The 26,415-nt window shown below is 32.4% G+C and overlaps 1 protein-coding gene across 1 annotated transcript in view; it reads right to left on the reverse strand.

The window, feature by feature from the left end:
• LOC118188031 (dopamine D2-like receptor) overlaps window positions 1-8,000 on the reverse strand; it is a 394,626-nt gene extending 386,626 nt beyond the window's left edge. Inside the window, exon 1 of the mRNA XM_085813812.1 lies at window positions 7,869-8,000. The gene's annotated coding sequence lies outside the window, so the exon portion shown is untranslated. The remainder of the gene's footprint in view (window positions 1-7,868) is intronic.
• Window positions 8,001-26,415: the final 18,415 nt, after the last annotated feature.

Below are 26,415 nucleotides of genomic sequence, written 5' to 3' on the forward strand. Positions count from 1 at the left end.
AGATGGATTGATCTAGAAATGACGCAGTGCACAAAAGCTATTAAGATTTTTCAATTTTTAGAAGAGAGAGCGATAATTAAGGACTATTGATAGTTATAATTTTAATTTACATATTTTTTATCTTACACATTTATAAATGTGTGTGTGTGTTTGTATATACATATATAATCGGGCCCGATCTAATCTTCAAATTATTGAAATTTCATGGGAGACCAGCAACAAATTGAATGTATAAAAGTTATCATTTATTGTTTTATTGTTTAGTTCGATTTTTCGATTTTAAATAGAGCAGGGGAATTTAAGACTATTTCTAATTTATAATTTTGATTTACATATTTTTATCTTAAAAATATATATCTTATATCTTACAAAAATCTTACAAACACATATCTTATAAATATATATATATATATATCTTATAAATATATATATATATATATATATATATATATATATATATATATATATATATATATATATATATATATATTAATTCGATTTTTCGATTTTTAGAATAGAGAAGAGGAATTTAAGATTATTTCTAAATTCTAATTTTCAATTACATATTTTTATCTTAAAAATATATATCTTATATCTTACAAACAAACTTATATAGATATATTTATAAGATAAAGTAAATAAGATTTATAAAATAAAAGTAAAAATAATATAAAATATGTACATAAATATAAAAGATAAATAACATAAGTCTAAATATTTATAAATATAGGGGAGCTTGACTGGGATACTGAAGGACCCGAGTTCGAATTCCGGAGAAGGCATGGATATAAATTGTCTGTTCCTTCGCAGGAGGCAAAGGTGGCCCACCTATTAGGTGCCTCTATAATAAAGAGACCATCACACATGACCTTAGGAGTGGCCGATTCCGGCATTAGAAATTTGAAAATATTCTTATATATATTTTCAAATGGCGGGCGCTTGCCTATGCCGGCATCGGCCCCTCCTAAAGCCATGTGTGGTGGTCTCTGTGTGTATATTTCTCGACATGACTGGAACTAAAACCCTCAGAGGAAATTACAAGCTTTAAAAAGGACTTTTTCCCAAGCATTATCAGCGTTCCTTGGTTTTAAAAAACATTCAGCTCCAAAACGATTCCTATTGATTTAGACGTTGGAATTATTGATTCTTTCATTTCAGTTCTGCTCCCAACATTTTAACCGAGTTATCAAGTTATAATATGACGAATCAGCAAAATTCTCTCATTGATTCTTTTACGTCAAGAGATTAATAATTCAATAACTGATGGCGGCTATTGTGACATTTCTTTTCAATTTACTTTCCTATTAGGATCTTCAGGAGCTTTAATTTTTAAATTAATGCCAGTGCCTTCTTTTCAAAAGTTACTCTCTAGCTATCGATGATTTTTATTTTATTTTTTAGGACATGTGAAAGGAGAACTCATAGACAGGAAAATCAGATTCAACAAAAATTATTTTAAATACTATGCATCGTTTACATTTTTATCTTAAAATGTTATCTTAAATGTTATATTTTTAGCTTAAAATTTTTATCTTAAGTTTTTATCTTAAAATGTAAACGATGTTCCAGATCACAAATGAAAATCTGAAATATTATTAGAAGATAAAGTAGAATATATTAATACAGTAGAATTTAGAAACAGAACGACATAATTTTCTGTGGTTTGAGTTTCGTTTACTTTATATTATATTTATATCTGTAGCCCATCTAATGCGTACGTTGAAAATTATAAAATAATACACCAACACCAATGGTTTAACAGAAAACTGGTCGTCCATTACCATATATAACTCGCTCCTTTGTAGAGGCATTAGGTATTTTTTGAAAGCAGGAGAAATGAAAAATGAGCAATGCGCTCCCCGGAAATCGAACCATGGAATACGCGCCCAGTGTGTGCACCACTACACTACGAAGGAGGTGGGAGAAATAACTTATATAATTCCCCTTTTAAAATGAAACTAAAGAGGACTAAGGAAACTAATGTTCGTTAGGGGACCTAATCGCCAATTCCTGGTGGTGAACAGTCACCATTCACCACGTTTTGTTCGGGCGCAATTGTAGAGACATTATGTATTTTTTGGAAGCAGAAATCATGAAAAATGAGCAACTTCCTCGCCGGGAATCGAACCACGGACCTCTGGAATACTCGCCTAGTGTGGTGACCACTATACTACAAAGGCGTGCTAAGAAGGTGGGAGAAATACCTTATACCTTTCAGAATGGTCCTGCCTTTTTTGAAACTGAATCGCATTCCGTACGCATATTATGCGATTTTCCTGCATATGAGATGTTAGTTAATATTTTTCTCAACAGAACTTCTACATTTGCAAATTACATAAATAATAATTAAGTAAGTTAAACGTTTTCCTGACAAGTAAATCGCCAGGAAAGAATTATATACTACTGGAATCTGGTTTTGTTAGCCTCAGTGGTAGAGTACGATCAATGGAGAAGGTGTTTTGCGGCCTTCTTTATGGTACTTATTCATTATATTTGTATGATTTAAATTGAACTTTTTAATGATTGAATATTTTATAGGGTATACAATTTCTGGGATACGAAAAGCACGATGAAGTTTATTTTTCACTGAACGTATCACCTTACGATCTTTTGTTATCAAAAAGAATTTAATCACTTGTGTTTTTTATATTATTTATCTATTATTATTTTTTTGCATGCATTTGTTTCTAAATATTTTACAACCAGCGATCTCAAAGAGAAACAAAGCCTGCGAATTCATTTCCGGTAAATTAATTATATTATGATAAAAATTTGAAAAATATTTAATTTTTTAATAATTCGGAGCCCAATTTTTCATAATTTTCATAACCACTAAAAATTAATCTGAGTTACCTCAAAAAATCTGCAAACTGATTTGCACTGCCATATAAATCTTATTCAAAAGTCTGAAAATACAGATTTGATAAATATCCTTTTGCATTTGTCAAAAGATAAATAACTCAGATTCGAATTTTTGCAATATGGATAATCAGTCGTTTTGTTTGGGAATACACTTATATGTGAATAGTTTGTATCCGCATTTGAAACCTAAAACAATCTTCAGACTAACCGATGAAGAGTTAAATTCGTCATAAAGCTAATTTCCAGTAATTTTTGTCCAATATTAAACGCTTCGCTTTATCAAAACCAAAACGCCATGATGTGTTGTAGTTGAAAGTTGTAGTAAGAAATAAAAATGTTTATGGTTATTTATATACAGGTATATATATATTTTTTTTTCTGTATGCGTCAAGGAAAATTAAGGAAATAATAGAAAGATAATAAATTGTTATTAATCTGTGTGATTTAATTCAAGCTAAAATTAGTTATTTATAGGCTATTCAGCATATCAGAATTATTTAAAATAAATGTGAGTCTGAAAAGTTAATTTTACATATTGATACATTTCAATTACAAAGACCAGCGGCCGAGCGGTAACGTCGCTGAACAATGGTAGTTCGGTCCGAGGTTCGAATCCCGCGAACGGGCTGGCTGCATGGGTGTTTTCGTGGTTTTCCCCATGTGTAACGTGCATACGAACCAGTTTCCCTTAAAAAGTCCTCCACGAAGGCATCCCTCCCTTAAGGCAGATAGCCCTCGAGTGCTTTGCTGTAATCTAATAAACCAAACCAAACCATCAATTACAAAGTGTAGTATTTCTACTACTATCTTGCAAATGCGAGTATTTAAATTTCGGGAGAAAATAAATAAAAATTGGAATTTTTACATTTGCATCGTTATTATTAGTGTTTATGCATGTCTTGATCAATATTTAGCGTATAAAGCCTAAATTTAGTCAAAAATATTTTAATTTGCTAAACGAAATCTGAAAGCTTTCAGATTTTACATTACACCCAAAGGGGTGTGTTTTAACGTTTAGTATGCTACCTTTGCTTTTAAACATCATGTTCTTCGCACTTAAACAACATAAAATTCAATTCAATAGCAATATCATAAAATATTTAAAAACCTCATATCTTTAGATTTTCTGAAAAACAGTCTCACGAGCTGGAGATAAAGATGTTATTTTCCGCGATGATAACATCTATAAAGATGTTATTAAACGCGTAATGTGGTTTGATATCGTTGAATTCGTTAAAAGTTTTACAAAATATGAAATAGATAATAAAACAAATTCGAAATTCCGACTTCTAGGTTCCCCTGTCCCCTGAAAGTTTACGTTATTCAAAATTTGATCGTTCTAGGTACTGTCGTTTTTTTTCACAATACGAGAAATATATATACATTCATGCAGGTTCTTCATTATCTAATTTCTTTAAATATAGCACAGTATGACAATATTTGGTGGTGGCATCAATTTTAAAAGCGAAATGGGCATTTATAGTGAATCAGCGCAAAATGGCGTTTCGAAACTAACAACATTCTGAGCTAGCGTCTTTTTAGGCTGGGGAGGGGGGAACGTTTCATTTTGTTCTAAAATGTTTCGAACCCGTCTGCTGCTTTCAGATCGTGTATTCGATTCGCGTGGAATTTGAGTTTGTTACCACTGCTTTACATGCCAATAAGTTAAATATCTTTTTTTTTTTTCAGTTCAGAGATTAGACTCGAAACGGCTGGGAGGTATCTACTTTGATTAGGTATTTACCAGAGTCCCTTTCTTAGTAAAGTCATATTTAGCTGCAGAGTCATACTTAGTAGAAAACTAAATAATGAAAAATTTAGAAAAATGAAATCTTATTAAGGCTGGACGCGTTAATTCCTTCTGTTTTTTAGCTAGTGTGGCTAAACCATTGGAAAAATTAAGCGATATAGTTTACTAGATGATGTCTTGTTTTCTAGATGAAGCTTAAAATTATTATTATGTACTAAAATTCTAAATGAATACATCATTATTGTAAGACTTCATACGTGACGTTAATGAATTTATACAACTTTACGCATTTTTTGCTGCGAAAAACGTCACACTTTTATCTAAAATTAACGTCTTTTCATGTAAATGTCAAAGTAAGTGCAGGCACAGATATTTAAGTTAAAATACATGCATATTTAAATTACGCATTACATACTGCTTATGATGGAAATGGGAAAAAAAGAAAACTCTCCTAAAGTGGATATTTAATAATTACTAAATAACAATGTGTGGCTTAAATATATCAAATAGGTGAATCAGTATTAAATAAGAGCTGTTTTAATGTTTACTTTGTTTCAATTCATTCATTTCGTCTAAAGAGGTTCTACTCTCAGCTGATACTTATTTTTCAGCTGTGAAAATATTTGCAGTTACGTATGGCAAAATCATTGTTTCGTACATTTTCTGCCTTAAATATTATTTCAGACGGTAATAATAGTTATAAAGTTGAAAGATAACCGATAAGCTGCATTAAATTAAACACTACATTCATGAATAGATATAATATATTACACAATGTTATTTAGAACTTTCTGAATTAACTTTGCATATGATCTTATAATATCTAAAAGCAGTTAGAGTACACAGAATAAACCCCAGTGTGCATTAAATTATTTTTGATTTGTTGCTTTCGAGGGCAAGAGCAAAACTTCAAATTCATTAATTTCATCGACATCTAAAACAAACTTCTTTTCTTTTGGTAGAAAGAAACGTATGATACAAAGTTGTCAGTTTCCCGAAACATTTTCGCATGTCACATCTTATGATCACATGATATTTGTATCACTTCTACGTTCTAGTTGTGCAAATCTCTTATTTGGAGAATAAATTAATGGTCGAAAATTACAATTATTCATAATAATTTTTACACATATATAAAATAAATTTTATCATCGTAAAACTTGTGAAATTTATTTAAAAAAATTGATGAGTAGTTTATGATGCTTCACAATGCTCACCTACAGTTTCGTAACTTATAAGGCATTTTCTCCCTTCTTTCTGCATACATTCGTGGTGTAACTGTAGCACATTTATGGCGTATTTGAGAGGTCTAGGTTCGAGGCCCGGCGAAGTTATTGCTCATTTTTCACGTTTCCTGACGTCCAAAACATTCTAAATGATTCTACAGTGGCAACTGAACTAAAATGTGGTGGATTATGATTCTTCACCACCAGATTTTGATTCTTTCACCTACCAGATTCTTCATCACCATGGGTCCTCTAAACGCCAGTCGCCCATTAAAAGGGGGAGTATATAAGGTATTTTCTCCTTCCTTTCTGCATGCTTTCGTGATACAACAGCAGAACACTCTGCACGTATTCGAGAGGTACAGGTTCGAGTACTGGGAAGGGTACTGCTCAATTGTCACGTCTGCAGCATCAAAATAACCTAATGACTCTACCAAGTACTTAATTAAAACTCAAATTCAAATTGTTTTTGACATTCAAAGCGGTATTAGGATACATAGTTTATGTGGTATACATATTGTGTGATATATATACTTAAATGAAGGAAAAGGTGCAATTCTGCATAACAGCAAAAACTGAATCTGTTTATGCACCACTATTTCGCACCAGCCTAGAAAGATTTCGTTACTGTTACATCAGTTTTTCTCAGCATAGTAATTTATTTAATATTTGCACCAATGAAAAGCGATTGCATTATTTGTGTTTTAGAACTAGGTTAGAACTAGTGCTAGGTTTTGTCATCCTTTGATGCATCCAGTGGTATCAGCCTTGTATGTCGAGAACAAGAACAAAAGTAAATTTGTTGGTAAAGTAAGAATTAACATAAAACTATAGCAGAGGAAATACTCTGAGAAATATAAATTTATATATTAAGTTATAAGGCTAACTTATTTAGCAGTAACACTTCAATGCTACTGCGTACGTTTGCTGCTTCAATACTGAACATTTGGTACGTAAAAAGGGCAAATATCTGGTAATTAATTTTAAAAAAATCCGAAGCCATTAAACACACCAAACTAGATTTTATGAAAATATGAGATATATGCATAGCGTTTAGAATCATGTGCTATACGTTCCTTAGTTACATGACTGGTATGATAAATATTAGTTTTTTGGAGAGGGTATTAGTGCGTTTGCCTTGCAAAACTTCAGCCATAAGTGTAAGATAATAATGTGTAAAAAAATTAATTAAACATAAATTAGGTAATAAAACGCTTTCAGTTCAATAATTGACGATTGTATTAAAAACCTATTTCGAAGATAAATGAAAGCAAGCAAAGACCATTTGTTCTAAATTTTTAAGTGCATATATAGCTAATATAACATTTGTTCTTTAATAAAGTTTAAACAAATTACTTTTAAGGAAATCAGCATACGATAAACATTTCTGTTGTTATTATTGAAGAAATTACGATCAGAAATTTCGTTTTCACGTATTACATAATAATAATAATAATAATAGAATATTTACTTAATATTCTATTTTAGCACCATATTTAAATACTAAATTGCTATAACATTTATCCAACACAGATATTAAAATAGTTTTTAATGATTATAATATCAGTTGTATTTCGTTTAAAATACATCTTTTATTTAAAGAAAGTCGAATATAATTTATGTAATAAAAATCATTTGTAAAAGAACACGTTGTATTAGATAATTATTATATGGATCAATAATTAAAGATATTTGAAATTTTTAGAAATGCTGTATCAAAACTTAAGTATCATAAAAACATATCAAAGTTTGAATAAAAATTAAAATATAGGATACATTGAAATATTTACCAACTTCACAGAATTTTAATAAAACTTATTATCCTATCTACTTTGTCGGTACAATTATGGTTGATGCACTTTGTAAATTTCTAAATAAAATTTTGAAACACGAGTGCAATTGCGAAAACAACTTTTGAAAAACTTCTTCAAAAGTTAACCGGCATAAAATATTCCCATCGGAACTTTTCCCAAACAAAAAAGTTAAGGTCTTAAAGTTCAAGTCTTAAAGTTAAGTTGCAATCAACTTACCCCTCATCCAAAGTGCTTTAAATCGGGCAACGTGCAGCTCGTGGAGCTCTTAAGGGGTGCATGGAAACTCCCGAAACAAACATACTTCGCCCTATCCTGCCACGCTGAGGAGGATCTGGCGAGATGTGGAGGCATCCGAGCAACAGCTTGGAAGAGTAGCCATGCTGCTGGAGTATATCTCTCTATCTAGACAGAGGGCGCCCTCTTATGGCTGAAGTTTTGTAAGACTTTTCGATATTCCCAGGAATAACAGTAAATGATGTTTGTGGAGAGCGAAGAGATGGATACATTTCTGAATACTTTTGTTTATTTATTTTTATATAACTGTCGGATTGCTCTCAAAAGTATTACTGTCTCTCGGAATTTTATATCTCAGTTTAAACATTATCTAAGATGTGGGTTATAGGAAGAATTTCTAGTGAATGGTATTTTTTTATGCAGTCTCTACGATGCTATGGCAAGACTGCTAGATTTGAATGACTCAAGGATGCTACGATTACAATAACAGCCCGCTGTTATTGGGGGGGATTCATCAAATTTCATATCATTAAGCACCATCAAGAGTGTGCTACTTTTAAGAATGCTGAATTTCTTCAGAATTTTACCTTATTAAAAAATTTATTTAAAAGTTACCAATAGACTGTGTTTCGGGAAATTAAAGTTTAAAAAATTTATTTCAATATGGCCCACCAGCAACCGAGCAGTAAACGCCGCTGAATACTGGTAGTTCGGTCTGGGGTTCGAGTCCGGTAAACGGACTGACGAAAGCAACGAGCGATTTTGTGGTTTTTTCCATGTGTCACATGGATATGAGGCAATTTCCCTTAAAATGTCCTCCACGAGGCATTTCTTCCTTCCTTCGTAGTGACTAATGGCGGAGTAGTAACAAAATAAAAAAAAAAAGTAAACACATAAAAAACATACAACAAACGAAATTTTAAATCTGAAAACTGAAAGTTTTCAGTTTTAAAATTTCGTCCAAAGCGGAGTTTTTTTTAACGTTTTGTGTTTTACCTTTATCTATTAAATATCATGTTCTTCGCACTTAAACCATAAAACTCAGTTCAATAGCGCCCACCAGCGGCCGAGCAGTAAAGTCGCTGAACACTGTTAGTTCGGTCCGAGGTTCGAATCTCGCAAACGGGCTGGCTGCATGAGCGTTTTCGTGATTTTCCACATGCATAACGTGTATGCGAGCCAGTTTCCCTTATAAATTACTCCACGAAGGCATCCCTTCCCTTAGGCAGATAGCACTGGTGTGCTTTGCCATTATTAAATAAATCAAACCAATCAGTTCAATAGCAACGTCGCAAAGTCATTTTAAAATGAGATTATCTTTAGAATGTCCGATACACAGTTCCGCTCGCTGGAGATAAAAATGTTTTTTCACCCCGTAGAATGTTGTCATTACTTGCTTTGAAATCGTTGAGTTTGTTACTCAAAAATTCGTTAAAGTTTTACAAATATGAAATCGTAATAAAACAAATTCCAAATTTCAAATTCGGGCTTCCATATGCTCATATTCGCAGGACGATTACGCCATTCAAATTTTGATGGCTCTAGGTACCGTTGTTTCATAACAATGTGAGGAACATACGTACATTTATGCAGATTCTTCATTATTTAATTTCTTTAAATATTATACAGGGCGATAATGTTTGGTGGCGACAATTTCAGAAAGGAAACAACGCCTGTAATTAATCAATGGAAAATGCCAAAGCGAATGGAATAGTGGTTAGCGGAGCCGACTGCGATGCCAAAGGGCTCCCGGAGAAGGCACTATTTCAACTTTCCGTCCGTTCATATAAGGCAAAGGTGGCCCATCTATTAGGTGCCCCTATAATAAGGTGATCACCGACTTAGCAGTGGCCAGCGTCTGTGATGATTAGTGCCAGCCATTGGATAAAAATTAATGTAAGCTTTACTTGCACGGATCCTGTACGATAATTGCAAATAATAGTAGCATTAAAACACTAAAAAAATTAAATTACATGTTATATGGAAAAATATTAAAGCAAATTACAAGAGAATATGTATACATGCAACGAAACTGCAATTATCTGATTGCGTAGTAGCACTTTTATCGCATAGCTATAATCTAAAATATTTACAAACTTCCATAGTTTAAAATATAAAGGAGAAAGCGTAAAGTAATATGAAATTAAAGGAAAAAACAATAAAAATAAAACTACGCATTTTCCTATTATGCGAAGGTATATTACATAAGCTAAAATGTTAAATTCTTCTGTTCACTCATGAAAATGATTTTAGGCTCTTTTTTTAATTTTAAAAAGAAGTTAAATGACTCACATTAATCATAAATAACGAACAACAGGTATGCTCATCCATTATAACATTCCAATAAGAACAATTAAAAAATAAAATGAGAAATAAAAGAAACAAGCAAAACTTCTGAAAACATTACGTTCCAGAAATGAAATGTGCCTGAAAACTACATCCAAACAATAAAGATAAACAAAAAAGTAAATAACCATATTAAGAAAAAGAATTAAAACTTACCTGTTCTCTGCGTTGAGCAAACAATGCTAACGACGAGCGTAGAACTTTCAATTATTTTACTTCCTTCATTACTTTGCAAGCTCTTTGAAGACAAATATAATCTTTAAAAACTGTTTGCTTTGTTTTTTTTCTCACGCTAATACTGATTTCTTAAAATTTAATAAATGAATATTCCTTAAAATTTAAATTTTGAAAATTATAGGAAGCAACACCGTAACTATTTTAATTACTACCTAATTTATGTAAGTATGCTTATGCGGTGGACCGAGTGAAACTATACGTTGTAACCCAGCATGAAGAATAATGCATACTGATGAAAGAATATTATGCATTTTCTAATAATTTGTGCTTTGATGAGCTTTATGTTAGTTATTGTCCAGTAAAATTTCTGAGAAATTACTCCTTAACTCGAAGAAACTCTTAAACTCCATTGATATGTATACTGAATCGAAAGCTGAAATTATACAAGCAAATACGGAGATTTATAAAAGCTAATTAACCTTAAATGAGATAACTGTTCCGGAAAAAAAGCAAATCTAACGTTACGTATAATATTAAAATTAAGAAAGACAGCTAGTGTCTGGTGTCAGACGCTGAGCAGAAAAAATGAAATTACATCACATGGAAATGAACTATAATCCTTTTATGTCTGTTAGAGTACTCCATGTTACACAAGCTATCCTCCTCAGTCTTTACATTCCTCATAACAGCTACTTACCACAATTGAATACGCATTTAACTCTAACGCACAAAAACAGGCGGCATCTCGTTCACTCTCCTCCTTTACTCCAGGCTTTGGCTTCCAGACAGTTCATACGGATAAGGATTATGAAGTTGCTTATGTGGCCCCAGGAGAAGCTTGAATAAGTTAGGTAAGAAAATTAAGCCACTAAGAAACATGATTTTGATAAGCTGGCAGGGGAAACTCCAAGAACGGTCTAGAAAGTCAAGTAAAAATAGGGAGACCATTGTGTCCTGTACTGCATGAGGGCCGATCAAATGGAAAGCGACGAGAGACAAACGTCACGCCTAGGAAAGCATGTAAATGTTGGCAGTCAATGTTAGGTTACGAAATTATGATCTATAAGGATATTAGTATCAAATAATCCGATAAAATTATCTTCAGGAATGATTTGGTAGCTAAGAACTTCTAAAAAATTTGTATCATCACAGCTAAGTCCAGTTTTGAAGAAGCGCTTAAGTTTAGCAATGTGGTTCTCTATAGGGTCCATTTTCATATTGTCATGAATCAGTTTGTTTCTAATCAGGTAATAAGCATTCAATTCTTCTCAGAATCCTATTCTGTACTAGTACTTGAAGTTTGAGGATGTCTGCCTTTGAGGCTGACGCCCAGGCTACAGACGCCCAGGAAGAGTCTGGACACCCTGGCGGCTTACACTGACTATTCGGGTAATCGTCCGGATCCCGCAACTATCCAGAAAAATAGCATTGCAAACAGAGGCTGATGTTGGATGTCAGGCGTATTGCGGATTCTTATGATACCAATGCTTTTTATACAATATATTACAATATAGAGATAATTTACATCAAAAAGGGGCGACCCAACAAAAATGTTAAAAATACCACTTACAGCTGAAAATTCTGCTTAGTTAGGCAGGCATATCAAATAAAAAAAAAAAAAAATCTGAAATTTTTCAGATTTTAAATTACGTCCAAAGGGGCGTTTTTTTAACGTTTTGAGTGTTACCTTTATTTATTAAATATCATGTTCTTTGCACTTAAACCATAAAATTCAGTTCAAGAGCAATATCGCAAAATAATGTTAAATTAAGCATATCTTTAGAATTTCCGATATACACAGTCTCGCGAGCTGGAGATAAAAGTATTTTTTTTATATATAACGTTGCCATTTCTCGCTTTTAAAGCATTGAGTTTGTAAATCAAAAATTCGTTAAAGTTTTACAAAATATAAAATCTATAATAAAACAAATTCCAAATTTGGGATTTCAGATGCCCATATTCGCAGTAGGATTTCGTCATTCAAAATTCGATGGCTCTATGTACCATTGTTTTATCACAATGCGAGAAATAGACAATCATTTATGCAGATTTTTCATTATTTAATTTCTTCAAATATAATGCAGGACTCTAACATTTTGTGGCAACAGTTTGAAAAGTGAACCGACGTTTATGAGTCCGACGCAAAATGCCAAAACGAAAGCAATAGTCCTTCGGGACTGAAATCCCTTTGGACTAATGAAAAATAATAATAAATTAAAAAAAAGGTACTTTGAAATAGAGAAGTCTAATAGAGAGATGAAAATTAAGAAATAATCAAGAGAAATTTTGTATTTAAAACTGCGCGATGTTTGCCAAAACCATAAGCAGAGGAATGTCATAAAGAATAACATAATAATTAAAGAGAAAAGGAGGGAACTTCACTCAACATCATGTAGCAAGAATGAGAAATATATTAACTCTTATATTTTGGATTAATTAAATTATTTTTTTGCTAGGAAATTAAGAAGGAAACTTATACTTTCAAAAACTGAAAATGAGCAGAAAATTAATGCTGTTTATAGAAGATAATATAATTTTATAAGCTAATAATTTGTTAAGCAATTGTAACAGAGATAATCACATGCAGTTACTCATTTTCCAGTTTAAAATCCTATTAAGTACTATACCTAACATTATTTTCTTCTCATTTTCAGTTTTGGGATGCTTAAATTTCGTTCTTATTTTTTCAGCAAAAACTCATTAGTTAATCCAAAGATGTGAATATGAATGTAAAAATATTCCTCATTCCTTTCTGCGCTCACCAATCATTTGTCGAATATGCGAAATTTTAAAGACTGAAAACGCATGTCTGCAATGTTATCCTCATTCGAAGATTTGTGGGTGCTTTAGTTTTTACCACGATATTTTCAAATTGCGAAGTTTTTGAATTGCTTTGTTTTCGATGACGATATTTTCAAATTGCGAAGTTTTTGAATTGCTTTGTTTTCGATGACGATATTTTTAACGCGAAGTTTTAGAACTGCGATGTTTTCTCTGCTTTCTTTTCTTCCACGATGTTATGTACAGCTAAGTTTTCGCCTTGCGTTGGTTTCTCCATGCTTTCTTTTCTGCTACGATGATTTTAATACGACAAAACTTTCGCTTTGCGTTGTTTTGTCCTTGCTTTCTTTTCTTCCACGATGTTATGTACTTAGATGTTTTCATTTGTACTTAGTTGTTTTTTCCGCAATATTTTCGTGCACGATGTATTTGCTGCGATGTTTACGGCGGACACCTACCAGATGTCTTTGCTACTCACACGCGGTCTTCGCTGTTTTTGACGCGTTACTATGTGTATATTACCTTGACAAATTTAATTTATTTTTGTATTTGCTAAATGTGCTCTTTCGTATATCTCATTACGTATTTAGATTGATCGTAAAATATGTAGTTTCGAAAATATAAGCATTGCGCAAGCTTCAAATAACATCTTAAATATTGTTACGAATTTGGTTTTTAAAAAGCTAATGTTAGTTCAATTATAAATTAAATGGTTTTATTTCCCGCGCAGTGCAGCGCGTGACGAATATTAAAAGAAAGCTAAGCCGGAAAATTGAAAATGCAAGAGCGCGTGCATTAAATAAATAAATATCTCTTTTTGATTTCGAGAAAGTACTGGAAAATTCTAGCGCGTGATTTTAAAATCTTATAAAAGGAGGAAAACATCTCAGTTTGTAGTAGTTGCTTAATTTGTTGTTGTTTAGAAAACTGCTTTTGTTGATTGTAGCGAATTCGCGAATTAGAGTTCTTTAGCTGTTTTGAATTACGTTCTATTGGACATTTGAGTAGTTAAAAGATAACTACTGTGAGATATTGTAATACTGCATGATAATTTGAGAAAATTTAAGCATTTTTGTTGTGATAATAATAAATTTTTGTTCATTTTTCATCGGACTTGTGCATTTATTTCATAACGAACCCGTACGCACGCAACAATTTTTGGTATCAGAAGTGGGATATTGAATGCCAGTCACAAGAGCGATGGAAGAATAGTTAAAACAATTCATGGTAGCCTTTGCTACATTTAAAGAAGAAATGAAAGACTCTGTTAAAAAAGAAATTAGGCCCGTTAAAGAAGAAATGAAGTTGGGCCAGGAATCCGTTAAAGGAGAAATGAAATTGGGCCAGGAATCCATTAAGGAGGAAATGAAAGTAGGTCAAGAGGAATTGAAGAGAGAAATTACTTGCATAATAGAAAACAAGTTCTAAGCTATGGAAGGAAGAATGGACACAGTTGAAGACAAAGTTGGAGAAATTCAAGAAAGAGTTTCTGCGGTAGATCAACAAATTGAAAAAAAGAGTTTCTGCCGTCCAACAACAAATTGAGGAAAGGGTTTTTGCTGCTGTTGCAAAAGAAGTTGACACTTTAAAGAAGAGCATAGCGACAGAAGGAAGCAATTCTGAGGGTTTTAAATTCTTATCGATGCCTGCTCGTCCATCTCTGAAGTTATCCACATATGATGGGAAGACATCCTGGCAAGTGTATAAACCACAATTTTCTATCGTTTCGGATGCGAATGGATGGGATTCCCAAACTAAGGTCTGTCATCTCGCCGCTTCTCTGAGAGCAGACGCAGCGGATATCCTGCAGACACTTCCTGAAAACCAAAGACTTGATTTCGAATCTCTGTCCGGCGCCTTGGAGCTGCGCTTCGGCGAGAAGTGTTTGAAAGACTACAGCAGGCTTCAACTAAAATCCCGTCAACAGAAGCCCACCGAAACACTTCAGGAGCTCGCCACGGATGTTGAAAGGCTGTCACATCACGCCTTTTCGGAGTGCCCGACAGAAACAAGAGAAATCCTGTCGCTGCAATATTTCATCGACGGCATCCGGGATCCTGAAATACAGAAAGCTCTTCGGATGGCAGATATAAAGGACATAAAAAGCGCTCTGTTGTACGCCATGAAGTTCGAGGCAGCCCAGCAAGCAACTAGTAGAGATCGCTACCCAGTTAGAGCTGTGCGAGTCCGTGAGCCAGTGGATCAACTGATGACTCGTTTAGATGATTTAGCCAGAGAAGTCGACGCTTTGATACGGAGTAGGAGCGAGAAAAAAGTGTCTCTAAGGTGTTGGAGATGTGGTAGTGAAGGTCACCTAAGACGGAATTGCAGAACACCCCAGGGTACGGAATATAAAGCAGATGATTTTACCAGACAAGTCAGTGGTTTGAGACGGAACAGAAGTGAAAAGAAACTAATTCTAAAGTGCTGCAACTGCGGAGTTGAAGGCCACATACGAAGAAACTGCAAAACACCCCGAGGTACGGAAAATAAGACCATTTCCCAGCAACGACGCAGTAAACAAATTAGTGACCATATCGAGGAACGGAGGTTGCCAGATAATGAAAAACCTTGTTTTAAAGCGATTAAAATTTATACAGTGAGTGGCAACAGTAACGGACTGTCCATTAATGGGAATATTGATGGAGTTCCTTGCAATATGATCATTGACACAGGAGCTAATGTTACCATCATTAGGAAAGATTTAGCTGAACAGTTTAAAGATAAACTTATTTGGACGCAATCCTGTGTTACCCTTCAGACTGCGTCTGGTGACAAGATCGACATAACTGGAAAGTTAAACGTAAACATCGCGTTTGGAAGTGCCGCCTACCATCACACGGTATATGTGGCGGATATTACAGATCCATGCATACTCGGATTGGACTTTTTAAGGAAATACAATTTTTCCTTAGATTTCAAAAACAATAAGCTGCTTTCAGCATCTGATGGTATGACTATCCATCCTCAAAAGGGATCCTCGCCTGGAAATGTCGACGCCTTGTCCGAAAGATCGAGCTCGGGAAGCTGCCGAAATCATACCAGGGTCGAAAAGAAACGCAAGACTACCAGCTATTCTCCATCCCAGAAGCTCTTCGGTCGAGACCTTCGTCTGCCTTGTGACCGCCTGTTTAGTCGCCCTACGGATGCGCCTTCATCGCCTGAGGAATACATCCAAGATGCCCAGGCCCGGTTTGATGGGATGCACCGTTCTGCGCGAAAGCGAGTCAACTTGGCGACGGAGAAAATGAAGACCAGATGCGACACAAGAGCTACTAGACATAGATCCAACAAAGGAGACAAGATGTGGTTGTGGAACTCGATTCAACGAAAAGGACTGAGTCCTAAATTACAGTCACCTTCGGATGGTCCATATACAGTGCTGAACACGAATGACGTCGTGGTTCGGATCCGTGAGTCTTCGAACTCTTACGACAGGTTAGCTCATTACTATGGCCATAGTACGTAATGTAAATAATTGTAAATAGTGTTAAGACCATGGTCCTTTATGTTTTTAAATGTGTATTTGATTTGATTTGTATTTAGTATTTTATTTGCATTTAGTATTTGTTTTGTATTTAGTATTTGATAGCATTTGATTTGTTTAAGTTAATTATTGCATTTATTGTTCATGTTGTTTGATATTGTAATGTAATGTTTATGTCTCAGTTGCATTTATGCCACAGTTGTAAGTTTAGCTTCCTGTCCAGGGATTGTACTGTTCGGGACGTGCAGTCCTTGGGAAGGGGGCAGTGTTACGAATTTGGTATTTAAAAAGCTAATGTTAGTTCAATTATAAATTAAATGGTTTTATTTCTCGCGCTGTGCAGCGCGTGACGAATATTAAAAGAAAGCTAAGCCGGAAAATTGAAAATGCAAGAGCGCGTGCATTAAATAAATAAATATCTCTTTTTGATTTCGAGAAAGTACTGGGAAATTCTAGCGCGTGATCTTAAAATCTCATAAAAGGAGGAAAACATCTCAGTTTGTAGTAGTTGCTTAATTTGTTGTTGTTTATAAAACTGCTTTTGTTGATTGTAGCGAATTCGCGGATTAGCGTTCTTTAGCTGTTTTGAATTACGTTCTATTGGACATTTGAGTAGTTAAAAGATAACTACTGTGAGATATTGTAATACTGCATGATAATTTGAGAAAATTTAAGCATTTTTGTTATGATAATAATAAATTTTTGTTCATTTTTTATCGGACTTGTGCATTTATTTCATAACGAACCCGTAGGCACGCAACAATATTTATTATCCCGTCAGACTAACATCCTACGTTAAAACATTGGTCCCGAACTTTCTTAGTCCTTTTCTTGTACTGTGTACCTATTTAAACAGAACTTTATGCTTTGATAATTGGATTTGGATACTGTGTTATAGTTCTAAACTATTTAATTTCTCGCAAGAATTTGTATTTGCGTTGTATCTTATTAAAAACTCAGTACATAATACGTACAAACTCACTATTTCACTCGTATTGAAATGTAGTCATTGTGGACTTCAAAGAGCAGTTAAAATATACTATTATACTTAAGGATAAATATCAGTTTGTAAAATTTCTATTCTTGCTTTTTATATAGTTAATGGACTCATTCGCTAGAGTTTATATAGATAGAAAACATCATGTGTCGACTGTTGCCTGCATATGATAATATTTATTTTTAAAATTTGAATTATTGACCAATAAGTTACTTTATGTAACTTATTGGTCACACATAAAAATATATATAATATATATATTTTTATGTGTGACTTATTTTTATAACACATAAAAATTTAGTAACTTATTTTTATAACACATAAAAATAAGTTACATAAATAACTTTATAGTTATTTATGTAACTTATTTTTATGTGTTATAAATAATAATGTCTAATAATCTATAAAAAGAGCTACTAAGGCGAAAAAGGGTTGTATACAAAAGTAATAGACACAATTTGGTATTTTATTTCATATTTTAAAGATGAGAAATACTTCTTGTTAAATGTTAAATGTTCTCTATTGCACTTGCTATGAGTTAACATTTAAATTTCAGAAATATTTTCAGTATGAATGAAACTTATGATCACTTGAAATTTCTAGAAAACATTCAGTAAGCAAAATTGAAGTTGAATATTTGTGGTCATTAAAAATAATTGCTTTTCTCCTTAATCTAAACAGCACAACATTCTGTGGTTGTGTTTGCAAATGGACTAGAAAAAAAAACAGCAAAGATTGTTTCATATGGAATAAACGAGCATTACTAAATCCAGAACATTTTAGAATCAGCAATAAAAATTTACAGATCCTGAAAAAACTTGGCTATTTTCGCGAACCATGAAGATGCTATTTAAAATGAAAATTTTAAGGCTGTGGTAACAAATTCCCTGTGTTTACCTATATGCGAGCCTCGTAATTTTTTTTTTCGTTTTACTTACTTTGCACTTAAATAAAATAAGGTAGTTTTGTAGATTTACAAATCAGTAAAACATTTCTGGAGCAAAAAATTCATCTGTCCTAAGTTACATTTAGTGAAGCAAATGCATGAGTTCCAGGAATGTTTTTAGAAAATTTCTGGGAAAATATAGGGAAAAATATTACAAAAAATAATCATCTGAAATTATAAAATGTTCTGGCTTTAAGTGTTAATTTAAATTTACTATTAAATTACTTTATTAACATTACCTTTAAATGAACATTACTTTAAAATAAACTATCAAATATTTTAGGTATTTTGCAGAAAGGTTAACGGTTTTGTTTTCACAAACATTTAGTATAAGAACTAGCATAATGGGAACTAATGTAACTTTGAATTCATGAATTGATTATATGCGAATTGTGTTACAAGTCCCATCTTTCTTTTTCTAAGTTTGAAACACTCGAGTCTTCAGATATCCAGAATTTTCAAAAAGATTTTAAATCCCAAACTTCGAATCCTACATTATTTTTTACTAATATATGAATATTCTTAACTTTAACTTAAGATATCGTTATATATTGTAACTCAAAATTTTGAAACGATTAGTTTTATTTGTACCTAGTATAGAAGAAATCACCAAAATAAAATCATGATTGCAAATCTAATTTGGTATTTGAATCATCATTTGCTGCTCATATTTGACCTGAGTGTGACATTTTCAATACAACATCCAGCGAAATCTGACAGGATTTAAGTAAACAGTAAAATGCGCGTCACTGGAAATTCTAGGAATCATCTGTGGTATTATATATCGATAATTCTGGACACAGATAACCTACTATTACTAAATCTAGAAAATTATGCCAAGGTATATGAACGCCGCGTCGCTCACATATTACAGTTGCCTATCAATTGAACTTTTCACTCAGGTCTGTTGTTTGTTATTATGCAAACTGTATTTCTACCATTGAGCTGAGGGGCCGCAATTTGTGAATTGGTAAAAGCAAGATATCGATTGTCTTCGGCTTAAAAAAGCTCCTTAAATGAAAACAGCATTACGAAAAAACGCGAAAATGTCGCACCTGGTTTGTTTGGATTACTCCTTTGGATAACGATTTAATACCTCAAGAGAAGTGTTTAGCCTGAAAATGAAATGCATGTTAAACTCAACGAACTCAATGTCCTTATACACGTGACATCTCGCATACAATTAAAAATCGAGTTTTGAAGCCTAAGCTTTAACTGGATTTGCAAGATAAATTCAGCTTTGCAAGATAAATTGCAAGATAAATTTGCTAGTCTAAGAAAAATTAGAATTACTGTCTTCCTAAACTACATATATCTGTGCAGCGGGATTTTCCTCCTGTTACAGGTACCAAACAAAATACGGGAGCCGCTTAAATACAGACCAAGATATTCGCCTGAAACCATCATGAGTTGAAACTAAAATAGGAAATCGATGCCAAAAACTGCAATCATAAGTGCTTCATAATTGTTTTATATGTTGTTTTATAAATTGTCCTAATTTAGGCCTAATGATTTGCTACAGCGCACTCCAGTTAGCAAACTGAAATTTAATTTGTCTTGTGTAAAGAATAATGAAATTTTGAAAATTAAACAACGAACGAATATACTTCTTTATTGAACTGGATACAATAGTTAAAATGAAGGTTTTTATGTTTAATGTAGGGATCTTTTCTATTGTTGCCATTACCAATAATCTGTTGTAACTCAAATAGTTTGATTTGTGTCAGAATTTTGACAAACGTGGTGAATTAAAGTAAATTTCAAAAACTTTAAATATTTTGACTGCATGGATGTTATGCAGGTGTTTGGATATCACTTACTTTTTACGTTCCTTCGCTACCTGTCCTCTCTTTATACCTCTAACACTGCTAAATTCTACTAACTTGTACCTAAGGCAATTTTAAACAGGCTTCATCATTAGAGATTGATTCTTAAAAAAGCTACTCGACTCTTTAAGAATAATAAGAGTAGGGATTTAAATTGAGAAAAACCTTAGAATACTTTGATTTTACTGATCCCAAGATTTAGCAATTATGCTATGGAAAGTTATTTTAGCCAGAAATTTAATTTATTTAAAATAAAGTTAGCGAGGATTGTTTAATTTTTATTCTTATACCAAGTTTTAAAATGTATATACTACTTTTAATTTGGGTTTATTCTCTACATTTCTAGTGTCACATTCTCATTCTCATTCAGTTTATTCCATATGAAGTTTTACGTGTTCGCTTATTTAGTTTCTTAGAGGATCTGAGGCTTACTAGTTCATACAAAAAACAGCTCAACTTTTCATACGTGATATTGCATCACTGTCCTCTTGATATATCATTCGTGTTTATGCAAACATCTTGAAATATTTACGCATTGAGAAGAAAACTATGTCTTCGTTTGGATTTATTCCTATAACAGTTCGCCCAAACACACGATCTTCTAGAGGAAAATACCTATCATCTGGAAATATCTATTGTCATGGCTATTGAGAAGTAATCCTTTTAAGAATATAAGGAACACAAAATTAACCCTTAAACACAGATATATGACACCGCCAATATTTTAGAACTGCGAAACTGCTTATAAGTTATATAGTTATTCTTCTCCTTTTCAATACTTTCAAGTTGATATAAAATATAATTAATCCCAAATTTTTATTAAACTGTATCCATTAGTTTTGTTTTTTTTTAATATTTTTTTTAATTGGGCCACGTTCATATAGACCTCACCTCTGCGTTTAGGTTACTTTCTTCTGGCATCACGGGTAGATCCATACTTTTTTGTAAAACTAATTTTAATGCATTAATTTTAGAGTTTTGAAAAGAATTAATTACTCCAATATAACAAAGAAAAGTGTATAAATGCTTATATAATAACAATAACACATTTGATTTTAAATTTTACATTTTTAAAATGCATAAAATAGAGTGCTATCTGAGAGACCCCTCCTCTGTGTTTACGTAACAGAAAATAAACGTCTGTACTTAAGGGTTAAAAAGGAATGAACTGAAGAAAGAAATTATTTTTATTAAGATTGCTGCATACATTATAGTGTTCTAGAACAGCATGTATCAAAGTATACTTATTTAAAATAACGTACGTTGTGAAAATACTGTAGTAGATAGTACATAAATGTGCATAATCCTTCCAGAAACATACCATGAAAGACCACATTTCAACATGAACTGAAATGACGTAAAGAGCATATACGTCTTAGAAAATAATATCTTAAGATGGTAAGCTTAAACGGGAACTTTTCTCTTTAACAAAATATTCATCATTAATATAATTTTTCAATGTCGTGGAATTAATATGTTTTTTTTCCTGGCATACACTCAAAATTCATCTCTCTAGAGCTTCATGTATATCAGCATGCATAATTGTGATGATCACTATGCATTGTATAATCCTGCGTTTTGATATCTTATGTATTGCATGTGTAATGGTTTTACTTTTGTGATTTTTTTAGGAAATAATTAACTTTGAGTTAAATTTCCAAACTTGTCCTCTTTTGATATAGCTTTATGTCTACAAAATCATAGATTTGTAGTCATCGCTTTATGTCTACAAAGATTCAACAAATATTAGCGATGTAAATTTTAGCTGTTATTAAAAAAAAAAAAAACAGCTCACGTTGGTTTTATAAAACTTTTTCACGTCGGTTTTATAAGTTTTTTTAAACTAAGTATACAAATAAAGAACGTTTTAGACTAAGAATAGAAATAAAGAAGAAATTACATTCTTTTTCAGAAAAATTCCTATTTTGTGTCAGAATCTAATGAGCAGTGCTGTATGCAAATCTAATACGCATCTGAAATCGGGCTTCTAGATACGACGAGCGTAAATTGAATTTTGTCGATATGCGACTTAACGAATGACGTAGAATAGAATAATTCTGTAGCACCTAAATTAAATGCTGAAAATAAAAGATTTGTTCTATTGAGAAGTATATTGGCGGCCCTTGCTGCCGTGTTAGATAAAATATATCTTTCGATAATAAATCATAAATTAGGAAAACTTGCATTAAATTACAGAAAGTTGATTAAATTTACAAAGTACCTAGCCAGATTAGATTCTGAAATGAAAATTTTAAAGCAAACAAAATATTTCATGTTGAAAAGATATGTATATGATTTCGATTCTGACTACTTTAAGCTGGATGTGATCTAATTATTACAGGAGAGAAATTAAGTCTTAACGTCAGGTTTACAAAAATGATCCGTTGGAGTGCGAAATAAATCAGCAGTTTTAACAGGAAAAAATAGCTGTAATTTTAAATCTGAATTTAAGGGGACTCATACACCTTAAAACCCATAAGATCTTGGAATATGTGACTGTTGTAAGAATGGGAATAACTTATTTATTTTAAACGCAATTACTTCCAAACTTTTACAGCCGATTACATAATGTAGAAGTTTTCTGAAATAGTAATCAGAAAGGTTTTGTTGCCACAAATATTTTTATAATTTAATCCGCTCTGTGACAAAATGTTCGTCAAGTTGCCATCTTGCGCGCACAGTTTAAAACATTCTATTACATAATTAAATTTCATATTTAATACATAGCTGTTATAACATTTGGGAACTACTGTAAACCGAAAATTATAAGAATTTCGTGTTAAATTTTTATTTTATTTGGAATTGAATTTATAAAATGTATTTTATTAAAAAAATCTGTAATGTTTTAATGTTTTTGTGCAAAGAATTTTTTAATATTAAAATATTCATCAGATTTTTGTTTAGTTAGAAAATAATGCGCATATAAATAATTCCATCAAATTTCAATTATGTACCATTAGCCATTTTTAAAATATAGTGCGCGCAAGGTGGAAACACGACGAAAACTTTTGTCACAAAGCGGATTAAATTTAAAAAAAAAGTATTTGTGGCAACGCAAACTTTATGGTTACTAGTTTCCAAAGCAGCTATGTTATGTAGTCAGCTTTAAAATGTTGGAAGTAATTGCTTTTACAATAAATAAAATACCCCAATTCTTGCAGTAGTCACATATTCGAAGATCATGAGGGGTTTAAGGTGTATAAGCCCCCTTAAGCGAGTCCTCATTTCTTCAAGTGATTTACTGGCAACATATTGAACATTTAATAATAAATAGAGAACGCATTCATTTTTTTCTTTTTTAATATTTACTTGTTTTCTAATTAACTAAAAATCATACACAGAATGCAAAAGTTAGTGCCTATTCTACCCTTGTTTGAAGACACACTATTCAATACGAAAACCGAAATTTTCTGTTCAAATTTGAAATAGGGTATGAATTGCAAAGTGAAAATAGCAATCAATAACGAAAACAATTTTGGAAACAATAAAATGTTTTACTCCATCTAAAAAATGCTTAGCGATTATGAGCACAAATATCAATAGCTATACAGAAGTATTACCTAATCATTAAACAAAAATATATATACACTTGAGCATGAAATGCTTTTGCTTAATTTTAGAAATTGTTACTGTTAGGAAACAAAGAAGGTGACAACAAAATACTTCCGACATTACAAATTAGTGTAAAGTGTTATTGGTGCTCCTAACAGAGTAAAATAATGAGTGTAAAGTTACCGTTATATCCTAACCTTGTAAAAGCAATTTTTGGTTTTATGGAAAAAGAGCTCCGGCTCTGATCACCTTCGAAATCAATAAAAGTTTACTCAACTTGAAGTTCAGATTGTTTTGTAATATTTCTGAAATATATATTATCTCAGTGAAGTATTTTCTGACGTTTGAAGATACCCCAAGAAAAGGAAACTAAACATGTTGTAGAAGAAATGTTTTGTAAGCTCAGGAATAATTTGTTTCCTTAATGCTGTTAAGAAAAAGAAATGTATTTAGAAGTAATTGAAAGTTAATTAGTTACATCTGATTTCCACAAATATAGGCGATGGAAAAGAAATGCATTTAGAAGTAATTGAAAGTTAATGAGTTACATCTAATTTCCACAAATATAGGTGATTGAAAAGAAATGTATTTGGAAGTAATTGAAATTTAATGAGTTACATCTAATTTCCACAAATATAGGTGATGGAAAAGAAATGTATTTAGAAGTAATTGAAAGTTAATGAGTTACATCTGATTTCCACAAATATAGGCGATGGAAAAGAAATGTATTTAGAAGTAATTGAAAGTGTTCATGCGATGCGTGCGTTGTTATACAACACTTTCAAATTAACTAGAAGTGGACTGTACTAAATATTTTATTCGACAACTTTAATCAAATGCGTGTCATCTTTCAAGCGATGACTTACTACTAACAACAACAGCAATAAAAAATAAAACTGAGTAAGCGTTTACAGGGTTGCTGTAATGAACATCTGCGCCATGCAAGGCGCCAAGAAGAGAAAAAATGACGTAATCTTACAGTTAAATAGTCTTAATGACTTAACATACCCCCCGGCATTGAAGGGTTACTTCAATAATTTCGTTCGATAATACTCATAATAACCTACAAAATTTTACAATTACTACCTTATACAATAATGCAATACGAATAACATCTCTTAATTCAATATAATAATATTCAATTTTCAATACAAATTTTTGTGCACAATACAATTTACAATACAAGTTTTATAATAATAAGCTAACACTTAACTAACTTAGGAAGCTTCTTCTTGGGGTAAAATTGCAATTTTTGTAATTCCACGTTTAATGATGCCCTTTGCTGTCTGTATTTCTACTACTCTAACCTTACCGTCAACTCCAGGAAAAATTCTTGTAATGCGCCCTAACACCCATCTACAGACAGGAAGCTCATCCTCCTTAACTAGTACTAGCATACCTATTTTAATATTCGTTTGTTCTACCTTCCATTTTGAACGCTGTTGTAGTGTGTTTAAATAGTCCCTATGCCAACGATTCCATATCAACTGGACAAATCTGGTAGTTCGTTTCCATCTTGAGAGTCTGTTTTCAGGTATATCAATTAATCCGGGTTCTACTATAGCATTCAAGGGTCTTCCAATGAGAAAATGGCGTGGTGTTAATGCCTCTAAATCATTTACATCGGAAGATAAGGGAGTAATAGGGCGAGAATTTAAAACAGACTCTATCTGAGTTACTACAGTTAATAACTCCTCGAAAGTCAACCTTGCATTACCTACAATCCGCTTTAAGTGATATTTCACGGATTTTATTCCAGATTCCCATAGTCCACCAAAATTAGGTGTCCGTGGGGGAATAAACTTCCATACTATTCCTTCTTCACCTAAATAATCTGCTAATTTTTTGTCAGGATTTCTAATTAAATTGTGAATTCTTTGCAATTCGGCATTTGCGCCAACGAAGTTTTTTGCGTTGTCTGAGAAAATGATTGAGCATTTTCCGCGCCTAGCAATAAATCTCTTTAAGGTGGCAATAAATGCGTCAGTGGTGAGATCACTCACTAGTTCGAGATGCACTGCCTTTGTTATAAGGCAAATGAAAAGAGCTAAATATACCTTATGAAGAGTTCCTTTCCTCTGTCCCTTGTACCTAATAAAAAATGGACCGCAAAAATCGGTGCCGACATGATTAAAGGGTGAGCTTGGATTTACGCGTTCTGCAGGTAATGACCCCATAATTTGTTCGATAGTGACTGGTTTATTTTTACTACAAATTATACATTCATGGGTAATCTTTCTAGTTAAATCCCTACCTTGTAATGGCCAAAATTTCTGTCTCATAAAACACAATAATGCTTGCGAACCTACGTGTAAATATTTCTGATGATAATGCTCAGCAATCAGCTTAGTTAGTTTGCCTTTAACAGGCAAAATTATTTGATGTTTTTGTGAAAACATTACATTGGCCCCTTGTAA

Source organism: Stegodyphus dumicola, chromosome 1 (assembly GCF_044657685.1).
Source record: "Stegodyphus dumicola isolate Sdum_Otavi_A_Nest chromosome 1, ASM4465768v1".
Classification (NCBI taxonomy): domain Eukaryota; kingdom Metazoa; phylum Arthropoda; class Arachnida; order Araneae; family Eresidae; genus Stegodyphus; species Stegodyphus dumicola.